Raw genomic sequence first — 20,250 nt, 5'->3', positions numbered from 1 at the left:
AGACAATATGGTACTGGCACAAAAACAGAAATATAGACCAATGGAATAGGATAGAAAGCCCAAAGATAAATCCACGCACCTATGGTCAACTAATCTATGACAAAGGAGGCAAGGATATACAATGGAGAAAAGACAGTCTCTTCAATAAGTGGTGCTGGGAAAACTGGACAGCTACATGTAAAAGAATGAAATTAGAACACTCCCTAACACCATACACAAAAATAAACTCAAAATGGATTAGAGACCTAAATGTAAGACTGGACACTATAAAACTCTTAGAGGAAACATAGGAAGAACACTCTTTGACATAAATCACAGCAAGATCTTTTTTGATCCACCTCCTAGAGGAATGGAAATAAAAACAAAAATAAACAAATGAGACCTAATGAAACTTAAAAGCTATTGCAAAGCAAAGGAAACTACAAACAAGATGAAAAGACAACTCTCAGAATGGGAGAAAATATTTGCAAACGAATCAACGGACAAAGGATTAATCTCCAAAATATATAAACAGCTCATGCAGCTCAATATTAAAAAAACAAACAAGCCAATCCAAAAATGGGCAGAAGACCTAAATAGACATTTCTCCAAAGAAGACATACAGATGGCCAAGAAGCACATGAAAAGCTGCTCAACATCACTAATTATTAGAGAAATGCAAATCAAAACTACAATGAGGTATCACCTCACACCAGTTAGAATGGGCATCATCAGAAAATATACAAACAACAAATGCTGGAGAGGGTGTGGAGAAAAGGGAACCCTCTTGCACTGTTGGTGGGAATGTAATTTGATACAGCCACTATGGAGAACAGTACGGAGGGTCCTTAAAAAACTAAAAATAGAATTACCATATGACCCAGCAATCCCACTACTGGGCATATACCCAGAGAAAACCATAATTCAAAAAGACACATGCATCCCAATGTTTACTGCAGCACTATTTACAATAGCCAGGTCATGGAAGTAACCTAAATGCCCATCGACATTTAGGATATTTAGACGAATGGATAAAGAAGATGTGGTACATATATACAATGGAATATTACTCAGCCATAAAAAGGAAAGAATCATTTGTAGAGACATGGATGAATCTAGAGACTGTCATACAGAGTGAAGTAAGTCAGAAAGAGAAAAACAAATATCGTATATTAACGCATATATGTAGAACCTAGAAAAATGGTACAGATGAACCAGTTTGCAGGGCAGAAACTGAGACACAGATGTAGAGAACAAACGTATGGACAGCAAGGGGGAAAAGTGGTGGGGGGGGATGAATTGGGAGATTGGGATTGACATATATACACTAATATGTATAAAATGGATAACTAATAAGAACCTGCTGTATAAAAAATAAAATTCAAAAATTCAAAAAAAAATTTTTTAATTAAAAAAATAAATTAAATAATAATTTAAAAGAATTTTTTAATGGGAGGGAACAGCATTAAAGGAGGAACGGTAGAATGGATATTGGGGACAGCTAGCCGTCTCCACCACTGTTACCAAGAGTCTGCATTTAAAATTTTTTCATCATAATTTGGTGCCTTCTGCAAAAGCCACAGATGAAAACAATACTCATTATTATACATAGCCCACGTGTGGAACCCACTGGGATTTAGTGCAAGAAGGAAGTTTGTTTGCACAAATGTGCATGCTTACTTTCATCAGACAGTGAACACTGTACAAGGTATTGTTTGCCTTGTCTGCTTGAAAGCTCAAAACTAAACTCAACCGTGTCTCTCAGCCGGCAAAGCAGATTGACGAAGACTGAGATTTTCCGTCAGAAAAAATTGGCTTCCATTTCTCCGTTCACCACTCATCACTCTTCTGAGCTACATGGCAAATGACTTTGTATCTTTAAGTCTGTTTTCTCATTGGTAAATTGGGGGAAATACCCACCTCACAGGATCCTTGCGAGGGTTAAATAATGTATGTGAAAAGTACTTTTTGGTATGGAAATGGGCCCTCAATGTTATATGTCATTATAAAACATTGTGTCTCTTCTTCCTCTAAATCAGCATTTTTAAAAGAGGAGGTTGCATCATATTAGCCATTGATGATGTCAGTGTCGTGGGTTGTTATCAGAATTTTTTTTAATTAAATAAAATAAAATAGAAAATATAAGAGTGCATTATGCATAGTGAGGATAAGGATTGCTTCATGACACTTTTTCAGTTATATATGTATATGTCTAATAAATCATAATATAAAATATATTTCTACTTTGATTGCCGTACTAAGTTTGGAAAACACTGTTCTGAATTGGTGTTTGGTGTTTCTTTCTTATCTCTTTTAAGCCTTTTTTTTTAAAATGTCCTATTAAGTATGTGCCTCTAAACCAGAAGGGCTACCGACTTACCCTTCCTCTGCCCGCCTGCCTTCCCTCTATTCCTCCAGCCTTCCCTACATGGAGGTTTATTGAGTGATAGCTCTGCTGCACTCTGGACCAGGCCCTGGGTCCTCTCTCAAGTCTGCTAGCTCATCAACCACTGGACGTTCTCCATGAACCTTCCCCAGCTTCCAGAGTGTCCCTCTGTGATGGCTAGCTAGTTTCTGAGACAGCCCCCATAAATCATGCCTCTTGGTCTCTGCATCTTGGAGTGGTCCCTGCCCACTACGCCTGGGCTGGGCCTATGACTCAAACCAGAAAACTGCAGCAGAATGGATGCTATGCCAGTTCTGGGCCTAAAGGAAGGCCTGACTTGTGTGCTTTTGGGAGCTACCTTGCTGGCGAGACTACGTGAAGAGGCTGCGTGGAGAGGAGAAGCCCTGGGAGATGTGGAGACGGAGGGAGGCCCTGGCATCGCAGTGTCTCCGTGGAGCCTCTGGAAAACCCCACTCCCAGCCGCCATCTGACTGCAATTGCATAAGGCCAGCGGAACCGCCCAGCCAAGCCCGGTCCATCCAGAAAACTGTGAGAGGCATGGACCCCTACGTTTGCTATGCAGTAATAGACACCTAGGACACCCCTTCACCAGGCCCTGCTCTCACTCTTTACTCCCATAATACCTGTTGCATTCACACCTTTATTATCTCCCTAATCATCTTGCATTGTCTCTCCCCTCTAATAGATGGTAAGTTTCTTAAGGGCAATCCTATTTATTTCTTTCATCTGAAAAGATTCAGTATGAAAATAGAAACCACTTGAGGTATTTCAAGCAAATGGTGATTCAGCATTTACAAAGTCATTGGAATATAAGCTACCGTTAGACTTTTGGCTTCAGGGTCACTTTACCATGGTTGTAATCAGAGGTCTGGAAACTGCTGATCTTCCCACAGCTGCCCCACATCCAAGAAGAGGATGGCCAAACAGTGGAATGTGGAGTTTGGCCATGGAAATACTCATATCTGCCAGAATCAGTCAGCCACGACTATCACAGGAAGAATGACTTCTGCCTTCTTTCTGTCTTCCAGATATTACATGACTGCAGAACCTTAACTGCACCCAGAAGTCTTGCTGCTAAGACTTCTGGGAAATGTAGGTTTCAGCTTCCAGCTGAGGCTAAACAGGGGAGACTCACAAGGTTAGAGATGGGTGATGAAGGCCAATGGACCTCACGTGTGCATTTCCCAGCCCCTAACACAATGCCCTGGCAAGTGGAAAGTCTTCAGGATAGGCTTGTTGAATGAATGGATGAAAATAAAATACAAATTAACTAGTGTATCAATCATTCAGTCTAGCCTACAATTACAGGCCTGTTATGGACCCTTTCCTGCATTAGATGCTGCGAAGGAAAGGGTAAATATATGGTTAAAAAAAAAGAATTTCCCAAGAGCAAAATCTGAGTGCAGAACTGAGCCCTAGCAAGGGTGGAACACGAGAGTGACTTTTGTAAGGCTGTCACTGTTGTTTGTTGTGGAGTCTGCATCTTCTGCCCTGTTATGAAAGTAAATAGACAAATACAGAATCCATTTCAGATGTTAACCTTTCAAACTGTTTTGCAAATGTAACCAATTTCTCCTGGAAGTAAGGAGGTTGCTTTTCCAAGGCCAGCCTTGTAGCTGATTCAGGAAACATAAAGCATGTTTAAAGAAAATAAATCAGCCACAAAGGCCAGATTCTTGAAAATAGTCAAGACTAGGCCCATATTGACAGGTAAACTCTATGGCTTCACCTTGAACTTTATTTAACCTTGGAGGTTAAATAAAAGCACTTCACACGTACTATTTATTTATCCAGGCTGTCACTTAATGGTGCCACGTAGCTGTCAGTTCCTCAGGGATGAGGAACAGAGACCAGAAATAGAAACTCAAGGCTCCAGGTTTCTTTACTTAGTTCAGCCAGTGACTAGTAAAGGCAGGTTAAGAGCTCGTTTTCAGCTGTGCTATTTTCACCATTTATAAAATGCAGGTATTCGTTTCTGTGCGAGGGCTTTCTCTAGTTGTGGCAAGCGGGGGCCACTCTTCATCGCGGTGCGCGGGCCTCTCACTGTCGCGGCCTCTCTTGTTGCGGAGCACAAGCTCCAGACGCGCAGGCTCAGTAGTTGTGGCTCACGGGCCCAGTTGCTCTGTGGCATGTGGGATCTTCCCAGACCAGGGCTCAAACCCGTGTCCCCTGCATTGGCAGGCAGATTCTCAACCACTGCGCCACCAACACAGCCATAAATAAATAAATAAAAATTTTTAAAAAATGCAGGTATTCGATGGGTAACCAGACACATAATTGCGAGAGTCCTCCTCAGTCCTGTACACTGAGAATCTGAGAGGGTTTGAGAGACCATACAGCTCATGTACACTTACAAGCAGGTCCGCCACTAGAGTAGTTTAGCCATTTGTAAAAATAAGACTAAGATTTTTTTTTTTAAAGAAATGGAATTCATCTTAGTAGGTTTTGTGGAATTTGTATTATTTGTTTACAATACTGTTGCTGTTTTTTTTTTTTTGAGTTGCTTTATAGTTTGTTTGTTTTTTAAGGCTAGACAAAAGTATAACCAAATATTCATAGTAGTTAACTCTGGGGAGTGGAACTGGGTATTCTTTTACATTTCATTTTATGTTCTTCTTCATTCTATATATTAATTAGCAATGTACTCATTTTAACATTAATAAGACTATTTTTAATGTTATTAATGATTAACTGTGGGTAGAGAGATTACAGATGATTTTTAAATCTTTTTCTTATTTGAACCTTACTTTATGTCTAGAAGAAATGGGCATGATTTAGAAGAACATTGACTAAATTGTTGCTTTTCCTACAGAAAGTGCAACAGATGTATCGAGTTACAGCTGAGGCAGCTCTCAGAAGCCCTAAACACTTCTCCACCTCATTCATCATTGGCTGAGCTCTTAGCCTCAACAACCAGTATAGGCTGGGGTCAGACTGCACAGCACTGGGGGAGCTGTGGGACTTAGGATGCCATCAGACAGGTCAAGGTCAGACTGCCTGGGGAGGGAAGGGGATGGCTCCCGGGGCATGAGGGTGTGGAGACAGGAAGACACAGTCCCACTCTTTTGTGCCTGTTAGACCCTGGCCGGAGAATCCTAGGACTGTGGAGCGAATCGCCTTGATTACGGGACTTCATATGGTGTGATTCCTTATTGCAGTTTTCTGTTTAATTGTTGGTTTTTATTCCATAAACTTGGATGAACTGCTTACAGTTTTACCAGACCCTGTGCCAATTACTGGGGATAGAAAAAGGCAAAATACAGGATCCCTACTCTCAAGAAATCCAACATCAAGTCAAAAGCAAGAATCAAATCAAAAGCAAGACTAGTGAAAGGGCACATTATAATACAGTGTGATTAGTGCTTGAACACAGGTTTATGCGAAGTGTTCAAGGAATACAGAGGAAGGGGACAACAAGCCTGGGGGATTCCGGGGAATCTTAGCAGAGTTTGAAGGAGGCGAGCTGGAGAGAGGGGACCAAGGGAGGGAGTTCTCTGCAGAGAGAAGAGCCAGGAAGAAGAACTGGAGGCCAGAAAGAGCACAGAGAAAAGACGCACGGGTGGTTCCTATCGCTGCTGTCAAATTACTACAAACTTAGTGGCCTTGAACGACACAAGTTTATCGTCTTACAGTTCTAAGGTCGAAGTCTAAACTGTTGGCAGGGCCTGCACTCCTTGGTTCCTGCCCTTCCACCCATCACAGCAACCTCTGCTTCCACAGGCATCACGTATGTGATGCCAAATCTCCCTCTTCCCCCTGTATAAGCACCCTCGTGATGACACTGGGCCCACCGGATGATCCAGGATGAACTTCCCCATCTGCAAAGTCCCTTCGCCTTGCAGGGCAACATCCACAGGTTCCAGGATTAGGACCTGGCGATGTTTGGGGCCATTGGTCAGCCTGCTACTGTCCCCCTGAGGCTTCACATGAATTCTTCTGCCCAGATACCTTTACTTCCTTGGGGCTGCTTCAGTGGCTCCTTCCCAGTTGCTGTGTAAACTTGGGCCATTTACTTCACCTCTTGCACTTCGGTCTCCTCATCTGGAAAATGGGAATAATAATAGACCCAGCCTAATCCGTTTTTGTGAAGCTACAGTGAGTTAGTGTATGGAAAGCACTCAGAGCAGCACCTTCCGCAAGAACTGGCCTTTTATTGTTGTCATTGTTATTGCCCCTTTTGTCACTGAGGTCTCTATTCCAATGTCACCTCTGCAAAAACATCTCTCCTGGCCACCCTAGCTAAAGTAGTAACTAGTAACTAGTAACTCTCTACATGTCTCGTCCTTCCTCCCTCCCTCCCTTCCTCCCTCCTTCCATTCTTCCTTTCTTCCTTCCTTTCTTTCTGTCTTTTTCCTTCCTTTCTTTCTTTTCCCTCCCTCCCTCCCTTCCTTCCTTCCTCTGTCTCTCTCTCTCCCCCTCCCCCCCTTTCTCTTTTTTCATAGCAATGATTGCAATCACATGACTCCCCAGTGGTGTGTACTACTTGATTTATTTACTGCTTTTCCTCTGCTTCCTCCCCTAGAGTGTGAGCCCTGTGTTTCATTCACCACTGATTCCCCTGCACCAAGCATGATGCATGAAACATAGTGGGCCCACAGTCAACATCTGTGAATGAACAATTCAAACTCCGTAGCCCGCATTGTCCAGTAGAGTAGCCACTGGCTGCACACGGCTGCTGAGCACTTGAAATCTGGCTAATCCAAACTGATATGTGCTGGAGGTGCAAAATGCACAGTAAATTTAGATTTCGTGTGAAACAGTGTTAAATATCTCATTAATAATTTTCATATTGTTTGCATGTTAAAATGATAGTAATTTGGATATATTGAGTTAAACAAAACATGCTAACATCAATTCCAGCTGTTTCTTTTTACTTCTTTTTAATATGGCTACTAAAAATTTTACATTGCCTACGAGATTTGGATTCTCTTTCTATTGGATGCCACTTCCCTAGAAAGCCCTTATGGCATGTATTCTAAAAGCTGCACTGTCCGGGTTTGAATCCTTGGCCCACCATTTACTGGCTGTGTGACCTGAGGCAAATTATTCAGCTTCTTTCAATAAATGTTAGCCGTCATTAGCTAGTTTCCAAGGAAGAAATTATTCTGTGTCAGAGAAGTTCAGAAATTTATAAATGTTTGCAAGTAGAGAAAAAGAATAATATGAATCTGGAAAAATTTAGTAGACACTAGTGGTTTGGGTGGCTTCACTTTTAATAATTTATGTTTCTGATGGTTTGTATTTTTCACAATAACTGTGTCACATTTGGGTGGGAAAAAAATAGATATATTTTAAAAATAAATTAATAAAAGTTTGCAAAAATTTCTTAAATTTGTTCATTGCAAATGTCAGTTTTCAAGTCCTAAAACTGAAGGCTCTGCCCCTGAGGGTTGCCAGGCACAGATGTCACACCTCTCATATCAACCCTGACAAAGGTCCATCATCTGAGAAAGCCAACTGCATCCCACATCTTCTGACCTAATTCTGGGACATGCTAAGCCAAACAAATACCCAGGAAACTAAGAGTTTCCATGTTTCTTTTCCACATATTTCCTTTTTCCATTTTGACTTTCCTCTAATAGTTTTATGAGTGCTCTAATACACAAAATATAGCCCTGTGCTGGACAGGTGCTCAGTAAACAGGGAATGACTCACTGAAGGAATGAATGCATCAATGAATTCAGTGCAACTAGCATCTCCCTCCTTCCCATCCTGTCCTTTATGCCTCTTTCTGGTTTTTCATTGTTAGATTATAATTTCCCAATGCATTTGACTCCTTTTTTCTTTTCCCTCCCCTGATGCCAACATCCTCCATGGATTTCTTTATACTTTTCACTTTATTTACCACTTTTATGCTCTGATCCTCTTTAATACAATTTCTGGTGAAATTTCAGGAGACCTCTTTGGATTCCTCCTTTCAGCTACAGTTAAAATCATGTTTTCAAAATAACTCTAAATGTGTATAGTATACATCCATTTATCATTTATCTCAGAAAGGGAGAATATATTTATATATCTATGAATATGAGTATATACTGTGATGATATAATCAACAAACCAGAATATAGACTTCTCCATGGGACAAATAAACCTGTTTTCTTTTTTTTTTAATATTTATTTATTTATTTTTATTTGGTTGAGCCAGGTTTTAGTTGCGGCACGCAGGCTCCTTAGTTGCGGCATGCAAACTCTTAGTTGCGGTATGCATGTGGGATCTAGTTCCCTGACCAGGGATGGAACCCGGGCTCCCTGCATTGGGAACACAGAGTCTTAACCACTGCACCACCAGGGAAGTCCCCTAAACCTGTTTTCTTCAACAACTAAATTGTAAGATTAAAAAAACCCAAGACACTGAAGAGTTAATCTCTACTATAGATTAATGAAGCCGTAAGAGATATAGCAACCAATCATAATTTGCAAATCCTTTTTTGTACCTCATTTTTAAAAAACAAAACTATAAAATAAAAACATTTACAGGACATTTGTGTCATTTATGAGACAATTGTAACTTTGAACACAGACTAGATAATTTTTTTTAATAAATTATTTATTTTTGGCTGCATTAGGTCTTCATTGCTGTGTGTGGGCTTTCTCTAGTTGCGGCGAGCAAGGGCTACTCTTCGTTGCAGTGCGCGGGTTTCTCATTGCTGTGGCATCTCTTGTTGCGGAGCACGGGCTCTAGGTGCGCGGGCTTCAGTAGTTGTGGCACACGGGCTCAGTAGTTGTGGCTCGTGGGCTCTAGAGCACAGGCTCAGTAGTTGTGGCACATGGGCTTAGCTGCTCCACGGCATGTGGGATCTTCCCAGACCAGGGCTCGCGCCCATGTGCCCTGCATTGGCAGGCGGATTCTCAACCACTGCGCCACCAGGGAAGCCCCAGACTAGATATTCGATGATATTAAAGAAGAACTGCTGTTTTAAAAATTGAAGTATAATTGAAATAACATTGTATCAGCTTCAGGTGTACAACATAATAATTCAATGTTTGTATATATGGCGAAATGATCACCACAATAAGTCTAATTAACACCCATCACCGTACGCAGTTATAAAAATGTTTTGCTTGTAATGAGATCTTTCAGGATCCACTCTCCCAGCTACTTTCAAATATGCAGTGTTATTAACTGTAATCACCACGCTGTACATTACATCACCATGACATTCAGTTTATAGCTGGAAATTTGTATCTTTTGACTCCTTTCACCCATTTTGTCACTCCACCCCCACTTCAGGCAACCACCAATCTGCTCTCTGTATCTGTGAGCTCTGTTTTGTTTTTTGTTCTTTTTTCTTTTTTTGATTCCACATGTAGGAGAGATCATGCAGTATTTGTCTTTTTCTGTCTGACTTATTTCACTAGCATAATGCCTCAAGGTCCAGCCATGTTGTCACAAATGGCAGTATTTCATTCTTTTTATGGCTAAATAATATTCCATTATATATATATATACCATATTTTCTTTATTCATTCATCCATTGATGGACTCTTAGGTTGCTCCTATGTCTTGGAAATTGTAAATAATGTTGCAGTGAGCATGGGGGTGCATGTATCTTTTCAAGGTAGTGTATTTGATTTCTTTGGCTAAATACCCAGAAGTGGAATTGCTGGATCATGTGGTAGTTCTATTTTTAACTTTTTGAGGAACCTCCATACTGTTTTCCATAGTGGCTGCACCAATTTACATTCCCACCAACAGTGCACGGGGCTTCCCTTTTCTCCACACACTCACCAACACTTGTTATTTCTTGTCTTCTTGATAACAGCCATTCTAACAGGTGTGAGGTGATTACCTCATTGTGGTTTGGGTTTCCTTGATGATTAATGACGTAGAGCATCTTTTCTTGTACCTGTTGGCCATCTGTATGTCTTCTCTGGAAAAATATGTATTCAGATCCTCTGCCTGATTTTAAAAATCAGATTGTATGGGTTTTTTTGCTATTGAGTTGTATATTATATTTTTTGGATATTAACCCCTTATCAGATATATGATTTGCAAATCTTTCCTCCCACTCAGTCGGTTGCCTTTTCATCTTGCTGATGGATTCCTTTGCTGTGCAGAAGTGCTATTTTTAAGGTATGATAAAGATAAAAGTATTCATATTTTTAAAAGATATATTCTGAAAATTTAGAGATGCATTTATATATTTTGCATTTTCTTCAAAATATTGGGGAGATGTGAACAAAGCAAAATTGGTTATGAGTTGATCGTTACTAAAACTGGGTGATGGGAGTTTCTTATACTATGTTTCTTTTTAATGTTCTTGAAATTTGTTATAATAAAAAAGTAAAACATAAAATAATTGCTTATTACAAAATACATATAATTATGGAAAATCTGAAAAATATAGAAGAGTCTAAGAAAAAGGAAAAAACAAAAACAAAACTGCTCCTAACACCACAGCAGTGGTCTTAATCACTCATATTTTGGTATGATTCCTTTCAGTCTGTATTCTGTGCACATATATATATTAGCACATGTGTGTGCATGTGGCCATTTTAAAGCATGACCACATTTTCACAGTCTTCCCATCAAGAAGTGGAATATATGTCCCCCCTCCTTGAATCTGGATGGGCTTGTGGCTGCTTTGACCAGTATAATATGGAGGAAGTAACTCCATGTGGTTAGGTCATGACAGGCCAGGTGGCCTCTACACTGTTTGCTGGGAACACATGCTCTTGGAGGCCTGAGCCACCATGTAAGATGTCTGATGACCTTGAGGCTGTCAAGCTGTGAGGAGGCCCAAGCCACATGTAGAGGTTCCAGTTAACAGTTCCAGCTGAGTCATGTCAAATGAGGTGCCAGACAGGTAAATAAAGAAGCCCCCAGCCATTCAAGACTGCCCAGCTGAGGGTCCAGGCAGTGGAGAAAAGACAGCTCCTGTGCCCCAGGGGATCCATGAACATATTGAAGTAGTTGTTGTTTGAGGTGGTTTGCTACACAGTAATAGAAGACAGGACAGAATTTGGTACCTGGAAATGGGTTGTTGCCATCAAAATGCCTAAAATGTGGTGTTTGTTTGGAGACTGGCTGGCAGGGAGAAGTCAGGCAGGCATTGGGAAAGCTGAGGGTGAGGGTCTGAACAAAGTGAGGAAAATGTTATGGATGCTGAAGGAAAGGAGACACATGTTAGGTACTGGCAGAACGTTTGGCAACGCTGTCACCTGGGATAACGGGGAAAATAGGAAATGTCCTTAATAAACTCAGTAATCTGGCTGAGGAGATTTCTGGACAGGATATTAAAGGGGCCACCAACTTGTTCTAGCTGCCTATAGAGGATGTGAAAGGGAGAAGAGAAAGAATACACCATTCAGTTATCAGCGAGGATTAAGAGGAAATGTAGAGGGCTCAGCTGGAACTTAGCCAGCAAAGGATTCTCTGAGCAAAGATCAAATCCAGGACACAGTAAAAAAAAAAAAAGTGTTTTCAGAATAAAAATGAAGCCAAGGGTGTGACTTTAAAGCCCTTTGTTAGCACCTAAGAAAGGTATAGGTGCTGCTTCATAGACTCAACTAGACAAAGGGCCTTGTCAGGGTGGAAAATTTTTTTCCTCTTAGGCTCAGTACCTGGGAGCCTTCCAATTTAACTGACAAAAGACAGGTGAACAGGAGAAAAAGAACACACACTTTATTAATATTTTACCTGCATGGGAGTTCACAGAAAAGAAGTGAAACTCAAAGAAGTAACTAGACTCAAGGCCTTGTACACCATTTGAACAAAGGAAAGGAGGTTTGGGCTTCGAGAAGTGATACACGTGGGAAGGGGCTAGGAAATATATGAGGAAAAGCGAAGGCGGATGAAGGTTACTTTAGTAAGGCGTGTCTGCAGGCTCCTCGTAGTGCTGACTCTCCACCGCCAGTGATAGAAGCGGCTCTCCACCTCCTGGTACAGGAGAGGGAGGATACCCTCACAAAGGGAATTTGATGCCCTACTTTTAGGCAGGAAAGGGAAGGACACAGAACTCTCCCTGGGTCTGCTGACTCTCAGTCGCCTACAGCCCAAGCCAAAGTGGCACATGTTGAGATGGTACATTCTGGACCTCTTCTGCCTTCTAAGAACTTCAGGGAAAACCTTACCAGCAATCTCTGTTAAACAGTAGGGCTTCTAAAGATCTAAAGGCATTGCTACACAACAGCCACATGGGGGCCCAAGGTAGACAAGGAATCTCAGAGGTTTGTGGGTGACTTTCTCTAACGGAGCAGGTTTTTTATAAATTGCGGTATGAGAAATCCACAGAGATTTTGAGGGAATTATATCAGCTTGAATAGAGAGGAACAGAGGTGGTACAGAATGAAATGAGGGACTTCCCTGGTGGTCCAGTGGCTGACTCTGCGCTCCCAATGCAGGGGGCCTGGGTTCGATCCTCGGTCAGGGAACTAGATCCCACATGCGTGCTGCAACTAAGAGTTGGCATGCTGCAACTAAAGATTCCACATGCCACAACTAAAAGATCCTGCATGCCACAACGAAGGTCCCACACGCAGTTAACGAAGATCCCGCATGTCGCAACTAAGACCCGGCACAGCCAAATAAATAAACTAATAAATACATAAATAAATATTTTAAAAAACAAAACAAACAAAAAAATGGAATGAGGCCTTTGGCTGCCCAAACTTAGGCAGAAAGCAGACTGGAAAAAATTACCATCATTGGCTACTTTTTATGGGGAAAGGGAGGATGATTCAGAGAATGGGAACAAAGACCCACAGGACAGAGGGGAAAGTCCCAGACAGTCACTCCCAGGGAGCAGGACAGAGTCCTAATCAATAAGCGAACATCACATGCTGGGATGGATTTCAAAATTAATATAAACCAATGACTGCTGTGCATTTCTGTTTTCTCCACTTTGGAACAGGAGTATCTTAGCAGTTATCCTATACTCATCCTACTGTTGTATGTTGGGTTTATTTGAGGGAGGAGTGGCAGAAAACTTGTCTCTTTAATTCATCAGTTTACAGATCAAGCAGAACCATACCCAAAGAGCTTAAGTCAAGGCGCCTAACATCCACCTGGACCTGATTTATATTAGGAGACCCTGTCACCTAAGCCTAAGCCCAATGCCTTAGTAAGTAATATAAAACTTTAGGAGGAGAAAACTTGGACATGGAGAATGTAAATAATTTGTGGGCATGGAACTAACTGTGGCAGTTTTAAAATATGGCTGCAAATTCTTTGACATTCCTCCCATAGAGAGGTGGATTTATTCCCTTCTTCTTGAATCTGAGAGGGTTTGTAAATGCTTCAATCAATAGATTAAAAGTGGTGGTAAAAATGACACTGTGACTTCTGAAGGTAGATCATAATAGGCCATAGCGCTTCCCGCCTGCTCACTGGGAACACAAATTTTCGGAGCTCTGAACCACAATGTAAAAAGTCTGACAACCCTTGAGGAGGCTCAAGCCACACAGAAGAGGAGCTCTGGTTATCAATCCACAATGATCCCAACTTTGGGCTCCTTTCAGCCTATGCACCAAATACGTGAATAAAAAAAACCTCTAGGGAATTCCCCGGCGGTCCAGTGGTTAGGACTTGGCGCTTTCACTGCAGTGGCCCAGGTTCAATCTCTGGTCGGGGAACTAAGATCCCACAAGCTGTGCGGTGCAGCCCAAAAAATAAATAAAATTTTAAAATGAAATAAAATTTTAAAATTAAAATTAAAAAAAAAGAAACCTCTAGATGATTTCTGCCCTGGCCACTCAAGTCTTCCTGAGGGTCCAGACATTGTGGAGTGGATACAAGTCATTCTTGTTGTACCCTGTCCAGGTTCCTGACCCACAGAATCCATGGACATAACGACGTGCTTGTTGTATGACACTGAGTGTGGAGTTGTTATACAGCAATAGAAACACCACCATATTAGTTTCCTGTGGGCGCTGTAACCAATTATCACAAATTTGCTGGCTTAAAACAATAAATTCATTCTCTCACAGTTTTCAGGCCAGAGTCCAAAACTGGGCTGAAATCAGGATGTTAGCAGAGCCACACTCTGGAGACTGTGGGAGAATATCTCATCCTTGCTACTTCCAGCTTCTGGTGGCTGCTGGCATTTCTTGGCTTGTGGCTGCATCACTCCAGCCAACATCAAATCTCTCACTGCTCCTTCGTATCACTTTCGTGTGTGTGTGTGTGTGTGTATGTGTGTGTGTGTGAAATCTACCTCTGCCTCTCTCTTATAGAGACACTTGTGGTGGCATTTAGGGCCTACATGAATAATCCAGGGTAATCTCTCCATTTCAAGATCCTTAATCATATCTGCAACAACTGATTGGGGTGGGATTGTTGCTTTTTTGTTTTTCGGTGTTTTGGTTTGGTTTTGATTTTGATGTCCCTTTTTTGGCTTGTTTGGGTTTTTTTTGCCATACAAGGTAACAGTCACAGCTTCCAGGGATTAGGCTACAGATGTCTTTCAGAGGGACATTTTTCAGCCCAGATACATAAATACATAGATACATAGATGCAAAAGATCATACTGTACATGTATATTCTTTTGCGTCATACTATATATATATATATATATATATATATATATATATATATATATTCTTTATGAGACAAAAGGAATAAGTATTCCTCAGATCATTAAACACTCTGAAAATAGCAGCTTTAATGGTTATATAATGTTCTACTGAATGGGTATACCGTAATTTAGTTACCCAAAATATTAATATTGGACACTTATTTCCAACTCCCTACTTTTTTTTTTTTTAATAAATTCATTTATTTATTTTTGGCTGCGTTGGATCTTCGTTGCTACGCGCGGGCTTTCTCTAGCTGTGGCGAGCGGTGGCTACTCTTTGTTGCGATGCGCGGGCTTCTCATTGCGGTGGCTTCTCTTGTTGTGGAGCACGGGCTCTAGGCGCACGGGCTCTAGGCGCACGGGCTTAGTTGCTCCGCGGCATGTGGGATCTTCCCAGACCAGGGCTCGTACCCGTGTCCCCTGCATTGGCAGGCAGATTCTTAACCACTGTGCCACCAGGGAAGCCCCAACTCCCTACTTCTGATTATTTCCTTAGATTAGTCCTAGATGTGAAATTACTAAACTTAATGAGTGTATTTTAAGACTTCTAAAATATTGCCAAATTGCCATTCAAAAATATATTAATTTACAGTCCCATCAGTATGAGAGGTGCCTGTTTATCACACCGCCACCAGATTGAGTATTGGATTTTTAAAAGTGTTATGTTATTTGATGATATTTCATTAGAAGGCTGGTATTTGTCTTATCATTTTGCATTGAATTTTTTATATATTAAGGAAAATAATCCTCTGACATTTTTGTAGCAAAGGCTTTTTTGTCATTTTTAATTTGCTTTTAAATTTTGAAGATGACGGTTCTGATAGCTCTCTACTATTCTCCTTATAATTCTTACTTTGCCTTTGTACTTAGAAAGTCTGCCACATTCAGAGAGCAGACTCAACCATGGTTGAAATAGCACAGTGTTCGACATCAGAAAGGCATGGGTCATAATCTATCTCATAGGGTCAGATATTGGTTTTTGCAAAGATTAAATGAAATAAGTTAAAGAATCAAGCACAAGGCCTGGGACGTGTAAACCCTCTGTTTCCTTTCCTTCTGTTTACTAGAGAATAATAGACTCAAGCAGATGACAAAAAACGCAAATGCCAAAAAAATATGAAAATATGCTCAACCTGCTTAGTAAATCATGGAACATAAAATTAAGTTAGTTACCATTTTCTGTCCATCAGATTAACAAAAATTTAAGCAATAACCTCTAGTGCAAAGAGGCCATGGAGAAAGGGGAACTCATTTATAGGCACCTGTGTGGTACTGTGAATTGCTAAACCTTTTTGGAAAGCAATGACTATATTTATTAAAGTTTAAAGGTGAAAATGAAGTTTTAAATTGAGCATTTTCTTTGACCTAGGATTTCCTATTTGAGTCATCTATCCTTTAAAAATACAAAGATACAAAAGGATACACGTAAAACGATGCTTACCTTTGGACCATTTATGATAGCAAAATGCTGACAGCAACGTGAAAATCCATCAGTAGTAGAAAAGCAGTTGAATAAATGTGTTTCTTTTCGGTCTCTACCCACTAAAATGTAAGCTTCCCAAGAACAAGGATTTTTATCTGTGATCTTAATGCTGTTTTCCCAGCACCTAGAACATAATAAACATTCAAAGAAATTGTTGAGTAAATGAATAAAATTCTGGTATACCCAAATTTATAAAATGCAGTGGCCATTAAAAAGTCAGTTGGATTTATATATAATGACCTGGGGAAATGCCCATGATATATTATTAACTGATAAAAGCAAGTCACAACGAAAAGTATGACTTCATTCTTTTTTAAGGAGAGACAAAAGGAAGAACAAGATAAGTGATACAAATTTGTCTAAGCACAAAAAATTCTTGGGATGATATGGACCGGGGTGTTAACACTGGTACCCCAGAGGGATGGGATTGAAAGAAGGGGCATATTTTAACTTTTCCCACCCCTCTGCATTGTTCAAACTTGTTGGAAGGAATTGTTCCGTGGAAGGCCTCAACGTGCGTTCATAAAAAAAACCAAACCAGGCTTTGCTATGGGAAGGACAACCTCTTTGAGTCCTTTGCCCCCGCGTTAGGAAATCAGGTCCTTGGCGTTACTAGGTATTCTTTTTACAGTATTGGTTTGTTGCTTTTTTGACTTTTGTGCCCCTCCCCCAAACACCCCCCCCCACTCTCCCACGAGTTCGCTCAGCCCGTCCCCTTCCTGCAGGTATCTTTCCTGTCCAACCTGCCGACTCCCCCTGCGCGCTTATCTGACCCCGTGCTCTGCAGCGGCACCCGTGCACCGTGTACACGCCCGACCTTTGCCACCTTCCGCGCTCACGGCAACTGCAGGAGGATGTGGTTTACGGAACACGTGACCCGAGGCTTCTCACTCCAGCGCCCGTATTTCCGAAATGGTCCCCCCAAGCGCAAGGCCCATCTCCAATATTCAAAGGAAACTCAGAGGAGGGGGCCGGGCTTGGAGCAGGAGGGGGGAGGGGGCGAGAGGGGGAGATGAGGTCTGGAGAAGCACCTGCCGGCGCCTCCACCACTATTAACTTTTATTAAGACTTGGCCCTTCTCTCCCTGGGGCTTCACAAAGCAGGAAGCCAAGGGCAGGGGTGCAGGGAAGGGAATTGGCAGGAAGAGAAAACCTTGAGTAAATTATTTAGCCGTGAGGCGAGATTAAGAGTGATTCCGCCCTCTCCCCTCCCCCACCCGCAAAGCGGGCCCAGGTTGGGGATCAGCCCTCAAACCGCCACTAATCGTTTAAGCTGGACGACATCTGGAGTCTGGTGAGGGGCAGGCCAGGGAGACGTCTGTCGGCGACACGAGGTGCGAGGGCGGCGGGCACCCACCGGGCCCCCGGCTCCGGGGGACGTGGCCTCTCCGCAGGGCAGGCCGCGCCTGTTGGTGGCGATGGAGGGAGGCGGCTGAGGTCGAAAGTGCCAGAGCGCGGCCGGGAGAGGCGCAAAGGGGTGCGCTTGTTCGCACCCGCTGGGCCAGGCGACACCTCCTGCCGTGGACCCCGGCCCTGCGCCTCGGCGGGGAAGAGGGGGAAGCAGCCGAGGGCCGCGAAGGCCCGCGGGCTCTCCCTGGGGCCGCTCCTACGGCGCCTCCGCCGGCTGCCCCTGCCGCTCCCCGCCCCGCTGGTTCCGGCTCTCGCGTCCTCGGACAGTCGGGAACCCGGCCGCTCCGCCGGAGCAGCAGCGCCGCCTGCCGGGCACCTCGCGCAAGCTCGGCCGCGGGAGGGGCGGCAGGGAGTGGGGCTGAGCACGCCGACCTCCCGCCTCCTCTTCAAAGTCAAGTCCCTCCATCCCGCCCGGCCGCCGCTGCCGCCGCCGCCCGCGGCGCTTAAGCCCGACGTGGAAGCCGCCGCCACGCTCGTCGCCGGGGCCCGTGGGCGCCCGGGGCCCGGTTCCCAGCCCCTCCCCCGCCCATAGCGGGGCACGCCGTTGAAAAAGTCAGAGTACGTTTAACCGTGATGACAAAAGCAGCTGTGGAAACCAAGCTGCTCCGAAGAGGAAAAGGAACGTACCCGGGATCTCGAGGCGCGACTTCCGGGGCGCAGACGGCGGCGGCCCCCCCCACCGGGCTTCCCGCCAGGTTGGCGCGGCTGCCACGGGGGCCTCGCTGCGCTCCCACCTCGGGAGGCGCCAGGCCGCCCGGAGACGAGCGCGGCGTTTCCCCGTCGGGCGAGGAGCCGGCGCGGCGTCCGAGGCCGGGAGAGACGCGACCCCTGCGCCCCGACGCCCGCGGCGCGCTCCTGCGGCTCGTGGCGCTTGGGCGGTGGGCCCCGAGGGCCGTGGCGAGAGTCCGGTGCTTTGATCCGCGGGCCAGGCCGCAGGGGGAGGGGCGAGGCCGCTGCCACCTGAGCGGCATCTTCGCTGCAGGCTGGGGCCGCGCACAGACGCCTCGATACCAGGCCGAGTGCCCTCCCCCAGCCCTGTTGTAGACGACCGGCCTGTCTGGACATGAGTAAAGCATGCTTTCATTTTTTCTGTCTAAAACATTCAAAGCCTCGAATCCAGGCAGTAGTTTCTCCGAGATAGAGGTGTGAGGTGGCGGCAAACTAAAAGTTCCCGCCAAGGGAGCAGCTTGCTGCCTGTCTGTTTTGTCTGGCTTTACACTTGCGAACGTAGCGCCCAGCTTTGTGCAGCAATCCAAGCCCATCTAAAAATCTGCTCCCTGAACAGCTTGCGACGGCCCGACTGTGTGGTCATTTGGTCTTGTGGTTCTCCGTCCCGGCCACGTGTCCACCCAAGAGCAGCCATCACAACACTGGAGGTGCATTTCAAGACTCTAACCCTAGAAATGAGGAATAAATGTTGGTTGTTGGTTTTCTGTGGGCTGAAGATCATGACCAAGAACTGTCACTCTCAATCAGGGTCTGTTGTGTTTATCACTAACAGATATCTAAAAGTATGAAGATGGTTGTATGAAATTCATAGACACGATGAAAATTATAACAGGAACCCATGAAAATAACTAGAGGAATTTGGATTTCTGAAATTTGCATTATTTCAATAAAGTGATTTGAGGGGGAACATTTTTTTTAAAAATATGTGTGGATTCCTTACGAGCAGTCTTTTTGTCCTTCCTGCATGCTTCTATATTGCTATTTATTGGACAATGGTCCCTGGTTCTCGCTTAAGTATGTCTTTCTTCTGTTTGCTTCTGGCAATGCACATACACCCTACCATAGTTCTGCCTAGAAAATGGAGGGAGGGCTGAAAATAGAATCTGGATCCACTGAGTTTTGTTGCGGTTGTTGTTTTTAGTACATTGGATACACAAAGTGAAAGAACATATGCTGCGTCTTTCATGAATAAAAGACAGAGCCTGCCGCCACCATTTTTAACAGCTCCTAATCTGTGGTTTAGGTACTTAATCTTTGTCACTGATTCTACTAATTGTCAGTGAGTTAAAATTATTTAAGTGCCACCCAACAAGCCATTGTATGCTTTTACTACAGTGACTCTAGCTCCTACTTTGTTTTTCATTATTTGCTTTCCTGAGGTTGGAGAAGAATTTATCAACTACCACTTGTATAAAACCTATTATTGTCATACTGCAGATACAAAGTGTTATGAGAACAGACTGTCTTGAAAGTTCTGAGATAACAAATGAACAATTAGAAAATAATTTCTTTCCTAGAAATTAAAACACAAATATTAAAAGACATGAAATGAAAAAAAAAAAGATGTGCTGATACTGATTGTGAAAAAAAGAGTGGGGGGCCATGAAATGCCTAGGTTCCTATTTACCAATAAAATTATTTGAGGCACAGACCCAATACATGACCTGAATATTATTTTTAAGTACGTGTGTGTGTGTGTGTAAAGTTTGGTCATCACTGAATCCCAGG

The sequence above is a fragment of the Balaenoptera acutorostrata genome, chromosome 18, assembly GCF_949987535.1.
Source record: "Balaenoptera acutorostrata chromosome 18, mBalAcu1.1, whole genome shotgun sequence".
NCBI lineage: Eukaryota > Metazoa > Chordata > Mammalia > Artiodactyla > Balaenopteridae > Balaenoptera > Balaenoptera acutorostrata.
The sequence above is the reverse complement of the archived record's forward strand: the minus strand, read 5'-3'. Positions refer to the sequence as shown.